We start from the raw sequence: 12,219 nt of genomic DNA, 5'->3' as shown, positions 1-12,219 counted from the left end.
AGGAATTAAAAGACCAATATCAGTTTCATGGCTAAAATTATAGTTATGTTTAACAGAAGTTGGATTACTATTTAACTGCATTTCATTATCTTCTATATTTGAGGAGCAAACTGTCATCTCATGCATCAGTAAATTGGAAAGTACAGCCAAATATTAACAGGGTTTGAACCCATGAACCATATCAAAAACATAAACTCTGCTTTGACAAATGACCAATGTGAGCTGCATTCTTGAGGAAGGTCACAATCCTACAACAGAGCAAAAACATGTAAAACAACTAATACAAGAGTGACTTCAATACTTAATGCTACACTGCCATTTCACATACTGTATGCAGGGTGTTATAGAATTGTCCAGTATCAGTGCTCTTTCTGGTGAGTGAGTTGGATATTACAATCAGCAAAAGTTTGAACAATCCACCTGTATACCACTCGAGTTTTAATCTGGCTTCACAGTAAACTGGGTCTAGGCCTTGTTAACATCACCAAGGAATGGATCATAACAGATATTCCACTTACTACATTTCAGTCAGGAACACTTTAGTCAAAGAAAACTTTATTTCCATTTGCAGTATTATATTTGGCGGTATGGCTCTGTTCTGGTGCCCCTCTGCCTTTCCTCAGGCCTACGCAGAAAGCCTCCTCCATGCGCCTACGTGGAAAGCACAAAGCGGAGAGAGCACACCTCTTTGCCCATCTGTGTGCCTACGTGGAAAGCCTAAGGCGGAGAAAGCACACCTCTCTGCCCTCCACATGCAAAAATGAGGAAAGTCTGAGGCAGAGAGAGCAAACCTTCTTGCCCTTCCATGCGCCAGAGCAGTTTTAAATAGGGCACCCTGAATGAGATTCGCCAATTGGTTACATAGAAAGGAATCATGAACTTTATCAGCTGATTGGGCTGTTTGAGATCAACTGATGTAACTGGGATGTGAGTTGAGCTTGACATTGTGTCCTGTCTGAGCTAATGCTATGCTCAATATATTCCAACTATAAATTATATTACACTTATCATAACCTTTATTTTATCAGGTAAAAATCTACCAAGAGATTCCAAATCATAGATTTTCAACATCTATTTAAAAAAAAACATCAGTATCATCGATTTTCCTTGAAATGTTGCAATGTGCCTGTTATGCAAGAACTTGTTCCAGTTTCATTAGAACAAGTTCAACTTTGTATCGTCAACATTAAGTACTGCTCAGTTCACACTGCTGACGCTGAAGCTTTTCAAATTCCACCTGCAGCTGAGTATGTGCCACATTCATTCAGGGCCTCAACAATACATGATGGCATCATCTGCATAACATGAAGGTCAAAATTTGGTACTCACTACCTGTGTCACAACAGGAGGGAGCTACCATTGCAAGTACACATTTTTATTTAGCTTTGTCAGTCAGCATTTCACTAAGACCAAGTCCCAGCAGTACATGCTACACTAGACACTGATAGCTTGACTGATTTACCTTGAGACGTTACAATTTGTATTGGATGCGATAGCTCATCCCTGTTTGCATTTGAGGATAGCAGACACATCTTTAATTTGCAAATTTGTGTAAAATTCTATTCACTATTGGTCGGTTATGCTGACATTCAACCAGTCAGATCAGTTCTTAAACAGGACTATGTGACAGACCAATAAGGGGGAGTGCTGTATCGGTGCATAAAATGCAGGTATTTGAGAGAAAAAAAGGTCCCCCTTCTAAATCATCTTGTTGTGATTCATTTATTTTGGATTATTAGAATTTATTTATTTAGTTTAGTTTTTCGCACTTCTGTGTTGGCTTTATTTTTCAGCCCTGTAGGTCGCCGCCTGGTTGAATGGAGTCAGTCCTGGCTGTGCTGAAGTCTTAATGAATAATAACTGCTATCATCCTAGATGGATGATAACTTGGGCAAAGCGGCCCTGAAGGCAGTTGTGGCAGCCCCATACTGGGTGAAGGAGAAAGTGAGATCTGTTGGTTGAATTGCTCCCTGAATGCTTCAGCAGTGCCATACAACGCTGTGCTGTATGCTGCACCGTGTGCCACCCTGCAGCCCATAAATATCACAAATATCCCCCTTTCCTCTCCTCCTCCTACTTCCCTGCTTCTCCTCCCTACAAACCGCTCTACCCTGCTGCTCTGTATCCATTCCTGCCTCCAGAGCTCATAAAGAAGTGGAGCTGACAGGTGCTGGAGACCCAAGCCAGGAGAACACGAGTTGGAGGGATCATTAATGAGCTCTGGCTTGATAACTCTTGAATATTTTTGGATCAAACAAATCTGTGCTTTAGATTCTTTCCAAACATATACACATCAACCCCTGCTATTAAATTCAAACTGACTGGTTTGAACTAGTTTTTAAGCAAACAACAGTGGGAGATCTGAATCAGCAAAAATAAACAGCTGTGAAGTGTTTTGAATTTGATTGTAACAAATGTATCCCACGCTGCTGTCCTCAGGGTCAGACACTGACTTGTTTTCTGGGTAGCAGGAGGGAGAAGTAAAACAGCGAGGTCAGCGTTTGTTGTTTTAGTAGAAGACTCACTTCTCCTTCCTCTTCCTCCATCTCTTCCACCCATCCTGCCTCTAGCCTTCCTCTGAGTTGGCAAGCTTTGGGTGTATCTGCCGCAGTTGGGAGAAGTTAGAAAGAGTGGGATAACTCGGAGGTTTTCTGCTGTTGACTAGCTTCCCATCTTAGCATGCAGCCAAGGACCACCCTGGTTGACTCTCAGCTCTCATAAAAGCTCATTCCCTTTCACCCTCACTTGCTCTCTTTCCTCCGCTCATATGTGAGCTTGGGAACTTCTGTTTTTTTAGTTGGCTGCCTTGTTCTCTTTGTTCATTTTGTCCGTGTGCATCATGCATGTGTTGCAAGTTGTTAATGATGAATCCAGGGTTCCTCGTTACCTCACCATGAAAATAACAATTGCCATCATCACTATTGTTCAGCCAGCCCCTTCATGTGGAATGGGTTATTTAGTGAATGTAGAATATGTGCAGTGTTTTGCATCCAGTCTCTGCCAAGCACAACACAGCAGGAGGGGAGGGGGAGGACTACAGGTGGATGCTAGGGTGGGGGTGGAGTTTATAATGCCATGTGAACAGCAGCAGTGGCATTGGCTGTAACGGCAGGTTTCATGCAGCATTCATGCAGACAAAGTGTCACAGCACTGACAATTCATATATATTGAATTGATTAAGAGTGCATCGGATAATAAATTTTCTGAATAATATAATAATAATAGATAAAATAAAATAACTTGTGAAAGGATAAAATACCCAGGCAAGAATTCCATTTTGGGAGAAATATGGCTAACTAAATACCTAACCAATCAACATGTTTCAATAATTCAATATGATATCAAAATAAACACTCTGATTTGCAACATTAGTCAGTATGGCACTCATGGCTCCTCTTTGAGAAGGGCTAAGATTAGGTAGTAGAGTATCTATCACCTTAAAGACCCTGAAAACACATTTTCTCAGAGAGCTTCCTACTATCAATAATGCGGTCGCACATAAACAAACTATTTTCGAGCAAAGATAGAACAGTTTTAATTATTTCACATGTGTATTTCACCATAGTGAATCGCCCACGCCTACCCACCACCATCTGTGAATGTCGCTCACATTACCTCTGTGCTCGTATTTGCGCTTTATCTCCACTTAACTGCACGTCTCATAAACTGGCTGTGCTGTATCTGTTTTCTGTGCTCTTCAAAGCAAATTGTTGATCCGACTGAAGGTCAACATAACATTAATGTCAGAACAAGGGAACAACAACATGGAACCAATCTACAATACATTCCCCAGTTATTGACAACCTGTACCAGAAATAAGTCGTCTGTACAAGCTCAGCACAGCCCCCTTTGAACCATAATCCCAAAAGCGTTCACTCACACAGCAGAAGGTCTCGCTAAGTGGAGCACTGTCTGCAACCACACAATGCTAGGATTCACTTCAAAAACAATAAGAATATGAAACAAGGGAGATGCACATGTGCAGAGAAGCAGACTCTTTCATAAAGCAAAAAAAAAAATGACCTAGTTGAAGGACATGAAAGCTGAATATGTCCCAGCATATGGTTTCCAGATTTGTAGCAGATTTCCGATCATACAAATACAAGCTTTCCTGGTTTCTGAGCGAGGAAGGATAAATGGAAGGGGGACAACGATGTGAGTGAGTCTGTTTCAGTTCAGACTGTTAGTGATGGACGGCTGGTGTGTGTGCGAAAGCTGACGGACAGCTCCATTCACAGTGACAGCTACATGCTTTGAATCTGATGCTCATCTGTTACTGCAGAGAAGAGGAAAAATCCCGTCTGTCAGGCTGCATGCTTCAATGAAAATCTCAGTGTTTGTTAATGTTAGCCGCAGTAATGATTCATGAGGTGGAACGAAAGGAAAATGTCAAATGATCATGGTTTCAATCAGAACTTGAGTCTACTATTTTATATTGATTTGTCTGCCAAAGCAAACACATAATAAAACTACAAGTGCTGCTCTGAAACTGCATTTACATAGAAATAAAATGTCTGACTTCAAATTTTTGAGGGAACGTTGATGGTAGACTACACACAGGCATGTAATATTTTTCCTTGAGTAGGAAGCAGTGAGAACAGTAGACTTGTGTTAGACATGGCAAATGTAATTTGCTTGCACTATTTACATGCAGATCATTGTGGCAGCGTCATGTTCCACAAACGATTGTTGCTCAAATATGGCAGAAAAATACACGAGTCCTAGATGGATCCAGCATGCTACTGCATGCATCTTAACTGTGGTGTTTGTTTTGATTAGTGAAACATGTAAAAATGAGTGAGAGAAACTGATCTTATGCTGCAAATTACAGCTTGCATGTAGCAAATATGGTCAAACATCTGATAATCATTGTGTTCATGTTCACCCTGTTTGGTTGATAGGGTGTCTTTTTTTCCCCCAACCAGTCATTTGCAGGTGAAGTATCCATCCCATGTCCATCCAGTCATCATGGAAGGTGCAGTAGCAGTTACAAGGGGCAATTAAAGTAGTAGTAAAGTAGCTATAATCAGTATTTCTGTAGGGCAAAGATGTTGCTCGTAATGATGAACCTTATAGATCACCTATTAACCTAATGATCACCTGAATGTGCAGCTCCTGTCATCTTGAAGGCCCAGGGACAAGGGGTAACCAGAGGACCAATGGGACAGATTCAAGACGCTAGTTAGCCAGCTAACATATTAACAACAGAACTCAGTGTTGAAAGAACAAATTATTTTTACTGTGCGCTAGCGAACTATAACACAAACAATTACAAACCGTTTCTGCTAAACAGATCAATGGCAAAAAATATAACAAGTTTGTTTTGATGGCACTCCCTCTTGACTCTAGTTGTTTGTTTGCTTGCTCACCTTGTTTCTCTTCACTTGCACTGAGCTGAGCTGCCAATCAGATTATTTCTCCCACCGATGGGCTCTGCCACCAATCTACCATGCTAATCACCTACAAAAAAGCTGACAAGGGCTGACTAGTGCCAACCGTGCGAGATGCACCACAAAAACTAGGGCAACAGATGCTCACCGACAGTACCAATGGTGTTTCAGGACCCTTACAGAGCTTTATAGAGAGTTTCAGCTTGTGTGTTCATTTGTATAAAACATGTCAAGGTTTTCTCTGTCATCTGACCTTCACCCAAAAATCCGCAGAGAAATACGCTCCTGGAAAGTCCATGCACCTAGGAGAGTGTTTTTTTAATTTAACAATGTTGCCAAAGTTTTAAAGCTCCCACCACAATGTGCACTACGATAGATATGTATAGCAACACACACACACACAGGCCCACACACACTTCTCATATCGGTAAGCTTCTCTATATTCTGAATCCAAGTAATTACATGAGATAACATTGAGTTTTAAAAGAAATCCAGGCACTTTATTTTCCAAAAATACTGCTCTATAACTTGAGCGAGAAAGCTACGTTTCACAGCACAACAACTATTACAGCGCCAAGCGGGATAAAACCTAATCGCACCCAATAACCAGAGCATCAACGAAAATAGCCTTTAATAGTTCCAGGTAACACTGAAAGCTGGAGTGGATTGAGGCCTCAGTTATCCATGTGTGTTTGCTTTTCCACACTCACTGGTTTAACTTAATATCTCATTATGAGAGTGAGCTCTGAGGTCAACAGAGCCAGCAGGGAGAAATATGAAGGCTCAGGAAAAGGCTGTCTACGGAGAGGGCAAAAGATGTAATTCAAACAGGACGCGCACAAACACAAACTGGCCAACTTAATGTGATGATCTACGGCCAGGAACCCATAAATACAGATTGTTTTCTGTCATTTAGGAGGGCGATTTTAAAGTCATGCTGCGTAACAAGCCACATCTTTATCCTGTTAAACTTTATTAATTTGGCCTCAGCTTTCATCCAGAGTTTATAGGCCTTCAAAATGCCCCAATCCCAGAGGTAGGGCTCGTTGAACAGGGCTCACCCACTGTTAGCTATGTAAACAGCTGTAAACCATGCACACACACACACACTGAATCCATAGGAGCGTAGAAAAAAAAAGTGAAACCAAAGCTGAACCTCAGAGGAGCAGTGTGTGTAAGTGTCATGTAACATTTTACATGCTGACCAAATGCAGAAGTCTGACTGCAAATATTCAGAGGTGAGGGCAGGAAAATGTGACATATTTGTACAGTTAAAGGCAGGGTGTAAATTGCAATCAAATTTACCTTCACATTTCATATATATATTTAGCTGTATGCTGTATGTCTATTTCTGTGTATGTACATTTAGACACAAAAAGCTGGATTCATATTCCTTGTTTGTGTACACACTGGGCCACTAACGCTGATGCTGCTTCTGAAAATTATCACTGACATTTGGGTCTTAGGAAAAGGTTTGCTTCCTTTTCTTTACTTGTTTTTATTTCAAGGTTGTATTTGTACACATTTTTTGATAAGACATGGAGCATTGTCTTATGCACTTGATCTGATTTGACTCAGAGTGTGTATGTGTTTGCAGTGTGTATGACACTAAGCCATCAAATGTGTGTGTGGTCAGGAAGCGCCACTAGCAGCAGAATAACTGCATCTTAAAAGTTGGTTTACTGTAAACAGATGATGGTTGAAGTGCGTGTTTCCTTGATGACTAACTGTCCTGCTCTTTGGTATTTGTGGCTTCATGATATTTATTTATACAGCAACTTTGATTAAAAATAGAATCGATCTGATCGTTGCCTTTTTTTGCATGAATTTACAATTATCAACTGTGGTTTTAAATATTTTAATTCAAATTTAATTTTGTAGTATTACAGTGATGCAATGAACCAAATAAAACGAGGCAAGATATTTTTATGGCAAACCCTCTCTTGATTTAATTGTAAAAGTTCATTCATTTACTTTCAAGTATTTTTGACCAAAATAATAGTTAAAGCAAGTTGTATGCAGCACATTTCAGCAACAAGACAATTCAAAGTTCTTTTCATAAAACAGGTATGTCCAAAGTCCAGCCGGAGGGCCAATTGCGGCTCAGGGCCCCACGGCTTTTATTTTGAAATTTAATACATGACACAATGTTGGTTAATCAAACAAGATCACTCTGCATTTTTTCTGTTAACCTCATGATGGCAGGTCTATTGTAAAGTTTGTAGACATGCACCAAGACGGAGCTATGCAGGTGGAACTAATGTGTTTTTAATAAACAGATAGTAAACAAGCAAACAAACATTTACCTGACAACAGATATTTCCTGCTGGGTAGCAGACGTGGCCACAGCAAAGAAGCGTAAAGTCAACAGTGGGGGCCACGACTTCCAGGAGCAGATGAAAGTTGAATTCTTTTTCACTGAAAGCTGAAACAGTTGTATGTGTCTCACTTGTGTGTGATTATCTTTTAACAGCTCATATGATGCGAGAAGCAGCTGGCCCCTGGTATTTTCACATTATCTAATCCGACACCGCTGCTGACATAAAACATCAAAAGCATCGAGACAACGTGAAAAAGAAATACATTATAAACGGACATTTAGATACAATTTAAAACCTCATATAAGAGCAAGAGAACAGAAAAAAAGGTATAAAATACAAAAGCTAATATTTGATTTAATAAAAGGCAAACAGAAAAGTCTTCAACCTTGATTTAAAAGACGTGAGAGTTGCAGCAGACCTGCAGTTTTCCGGGAGTTTGTTCCAGATATGTGGTGCATAAAAACGAAATGCTGCTTCTCCGTGTTTAGCCTTGACGCTGGGGACACAAAGCAGACCCAGCAGTCCCTGAGAGTTCTCAATGGTTCATGGTGTAGCAGAAGATCAGAAATGTATTTTTGGCTTTAAATCATTCAGTGCTTTATAAACCAACAGTAGTATTTCAAAGTCTATTTGAACAGGAAGCCAGTGTAAAGACTTCAGAACCAGAGTGATGTGTTAACTTGAAGGAGGTTTATGGGAGCTGTCAGTGTTTCAGGTTTCATCACTCTGCAGAAAACTCTTGAAGAAGCTATGAGTTAAATTTTTGCAAGATTCTCATAATTAATATTCAAGGTTTTATTTGTCACATACATGAAAATATGTAAGGCTGTAATAAAAGGGCAAGAGTGGAATAAAATTAGAATAAAAGTAGGTTGAAAGAACTGCGTACTTATGGCAGGTTTGTATTGTAAAATGCTCTACTTTATTTGTACATGTTTAACAGTAAAATCAGTCTTTTGTTTCTCTGTAAGTTCAACCTGTCTCATTCTCTCTCATCAACACTCCCCTAAACACACACACGCACACACACACACACACACACACACACACACACACACTCAGAGTATCTGGACATGTTTTGACAGGTGGTCATCACTAGTTTATACTGTATAATAGCAGCCTGCAGAAGTTCCTCCGGGAACGGAAGAGGAGAACAAATGTGTGTGTGTGTGTGTGTGTGTGTGTGTGTGTGTGTGTGTGTGTGTGTGTGTGAGTGTGGGGATGTGTTTGTGTTATGTATATAACCAAATGACAGACAACCAGAGCAAACACACACACTCACACACGGAAAAAGTGGAGAGAGTGATTGAGGAAGAAGGCGAGGGAGGCTGAATGTTATTTCAGTCACAATGCATCCAGTTGTCACTGAGCCTCGTGACCAAAAGCGCTTTCATTCCCTTCTCTCTATTTCATAAACCACCTCCGTATGTTTGACCAGCACATCTGGCGGACAGATGTCTATCTCTGTTCCATCTCTTGTTTTCTCTCCCTCTGTACTTTTTTTTCTCCCTTTAGGCAGGCCTGGTGTTAATCCCTCTCTCCTCCACCTGGCCCAGACCACCCACACACTGAGCGGTGCAGCGGCGGCCCACCAGCAGAGAGCAAGTGTGTGTGTGTGTGTGTGTGTGTGTGTGTATGTTACACGGCATCATACCTACAAAAGGAGAACTGTACTTACTTTAACACATAAGTAATAATAAAATACAGACAAATGGAAATGAACAGTGTAAATGTTTTGTGTACAACACATGATTAATTCTGTTTATGTTTCTGATAGCACATAAACATGATAATCAAACTCCTGCCAGTTTATAATTATAATAAATAGCACTGCGTTCTTTGCTGTGAATTGTTTTACAAACAGCACACGCTGACATATGGAAATATGGAAGGAAAACAACAGTGTCTTGTTCTTTGCTTTCAGAGAATGGAAGCACTTGTTGAGGTTAATTTGAAGCTGGCGAGCTGAGTTTATTTCCTTGGATGAAAACTCAGTTTGACTGTGTTGATTTAAAGACGGTGGAGCTCCGACTGGACACTTATGATCTTAACTAACATGCATACATTTCTAAATTAAAGAGTCCCAACTTGAAGGACTTTGGGTACATGGTCTACACTGACATATAACACTCACTCACTGCCCACTTCAACTGTACATCTGATGATACATTTACAATGTGTTTTGACTTTTCAGTTTTTCAATGTCATCTCATTTTCATATTAAATACATATGACATAATCAGGGTCATGAGCATGCCATACTATGACTAAAAGACATAGAGAAAATGTTGACAAATTGTTTCCTTTAAACAAGCAAGCAGCTTGGAAATTGTTAGTTTAATAATTAGTCTTTGTCGCCATCTAGTGGTGAGCCAACCAAAACACAAAATAACAATAAAATCTGCATAGCTGAGGTACAGTACAGTACATGACACTGTAAGTCCATCTTGATACATACTGATGCAGGACATAGAGGAAGATCCCACCAGATTGAAGTAATTCAAGCAATAATTTTATTTGATAAATTAGTCTGTCGTATGTAAGTCAGTGGTGTTATTTTAATGTGGAATGTATGTGTGGTATTGTGACAAAACAAATAAGAAAACCAAACCAAAAGTGAAGATGATGACAGTGAGAGAGGGAGACAGAATGAAGAGCCAGCCTAAATAACCGAGGCCCAGCGTGCTCAGGTGGAACTCATCAAGTTAATGGCTCCACCCATCTCTACCTGCAGGCGACCTGCAAAGACAAAAACACAAGACAGCAGGAGGAGCGCTGACAGGGTCAAGGGCTGTTTCAACCCCCATCTTAAGAACTGGGCCCTAAAATAAAACAATTTGTTTAAACTACCTGTACCAACTAAGGATACATCAAATACAATAGTTTAAATGCACGCAGTCAGTCAATGCAACATTCCTGATGTAAGTATCAGAATCCCCCACAGCTACCTCGATCAGGTCCGAGGAGCACTTAGCAACAATACAAACAAGTAGAGTGAGCAGGTCACATCAAAGTGTGACATTCCTTGTGGCAGACAAGCACAAGACAAAGCATCTGTTTGTATTACTTAGAGTTTAATGTGGCAGTGTTTTAGAGACACGTTGCTAAAACTGGTGCAGTCTAACGCAGCAGTCTTACAATAAATCCTACCTTCATCAAAGTTGATGTTAAGTTTTTGTTTAAAGTGTTTTTTTTAGAAAGGTGTTGATTCAAATGTATGATCATGTTGGAGGCATGATCAACAGTATAGAATAATACCGACCGGTGTTTGTGTTATTTATTTGACACGAATACCACATCTGTCCATTGTACAGGGTCAGGGTCAAGAAGAGAAGTAGCTCTTCAGGCCTGTGACAGGCTGTCCAGAAGTGGATACTCTAGACTTCTCAGACCAGCATGGTGAAGAAAGTGACAGAGCAAAAGTTACTCTACCCTCATAACCTGTTTAGGAAGAGGAATCTGGACAGTGTTGAAAGGACTGTAGCCACCACTGAGGACACTGAGCCCATGTGCTCTGTATTTTGGTGATTGCAAAATGTCGGCTTTTGCAATGTGTTACTTCATATAACTTTAAATTCGGAAGGATATTAGGTGCAGAAATAGGGCAGTGTACTACATCAAAGTATTAGACTAAAACTCAAAGTTAGAGCTGTAGGTCAGATCCTGTGGTGGAGAGCTGAAGGAAAGTCAACAAAACAATAGAGTTTTTTTTCCCCTTTGGTGTAGTTAAAACAAGAAAGGTCATATATGCCATATGTGTTTACTGAAATAAAATTAACATTGCATCATCAGAGTTGTGTTAAGGGGCCTGCAATATTTGCTTCCATGCATGCATGTTTTTAACATTTTCATAAAAACATATAACATTTTTGCAACAATGCCGTTTAATCACCATTTTACCAAATCCAGAAAAAAAAAAAAAAAAATCTATAAAAGCCACATGCAGAACTTGTCATCATCGTCATCAGTATGGGTGTTCATAATAAATGAAGATTTTTGTGGGTAATGCCCAAATTTCAGTGGCACTTACGCAGACAGATATAATTTCTCCCTAGGACGTGGCAGAATTTTGTACATTGGTGCATACAGTATATGTTAAAAACAGAAGAGGTGGTTGCTGCATTACAAATGTGTTCCAGCCTCCAGCCATACACAGAAAAACAGCGGCAAAATATGAACAACAAAAGCATTTTAGATAAGAAAGCAAACTGCATGGAGCTTTTATCCAAAACAAACAATCAAGTCCAGAGCGAGTGAGGGAGCTCCAAACAGGAACTCATATATTTTGAATTAGCGGTGAAAAGTGAGGGAGAAAGTGGAAAAGTGATGCTGTGTTTCCTATTATTGCAGGATGGAGGTTGACAACAGGGCCGAGTCCCTCCGCCACGCTGTGAACACACCAGTGGAATTTGGATGGCAGCAGTGCTGATGATGAGAAATATGAGAGAGGAAGACATAATATGCTGTTGTTCCACGCAGTGTCATCGTGACCCAAGGGCCAGACACAC

The 12,219-nt window shown here is 40.2% G+C and overlaps 1 protein-coding gene across 1 annotated transcript in view; it reads left to right on the top strand.

The window, feature by feature from the left end:
* Window positions 1-12,219, top strand: part of LOC126390053 (heme oxygenase-like) — a 160,006-nt gene that overhangs the window by 107,619 nt on the left and 40,168 nt on the right. The window lies entirely within an intron of this gene.

The sequence above is a fragment of the Epinephelus moara genome, chromosome 5 (genome assembly GCF_006386435.1).
Source record: "Epinephelus moara isolate mb chromosome 5, YSFRI_EMoa_1.0, whole genome shotgun sequence".
In the NCBI taxonomy this organism is placed as follows: Eukaryota; Metazoa; Chordata; class Actinopteri; order Perciformes; family Serranidae; genus Epinephelus; species Epinephelus moara.
This window is presented reverse-complemented; position numbering and strand designations above follow the sequence as displayed.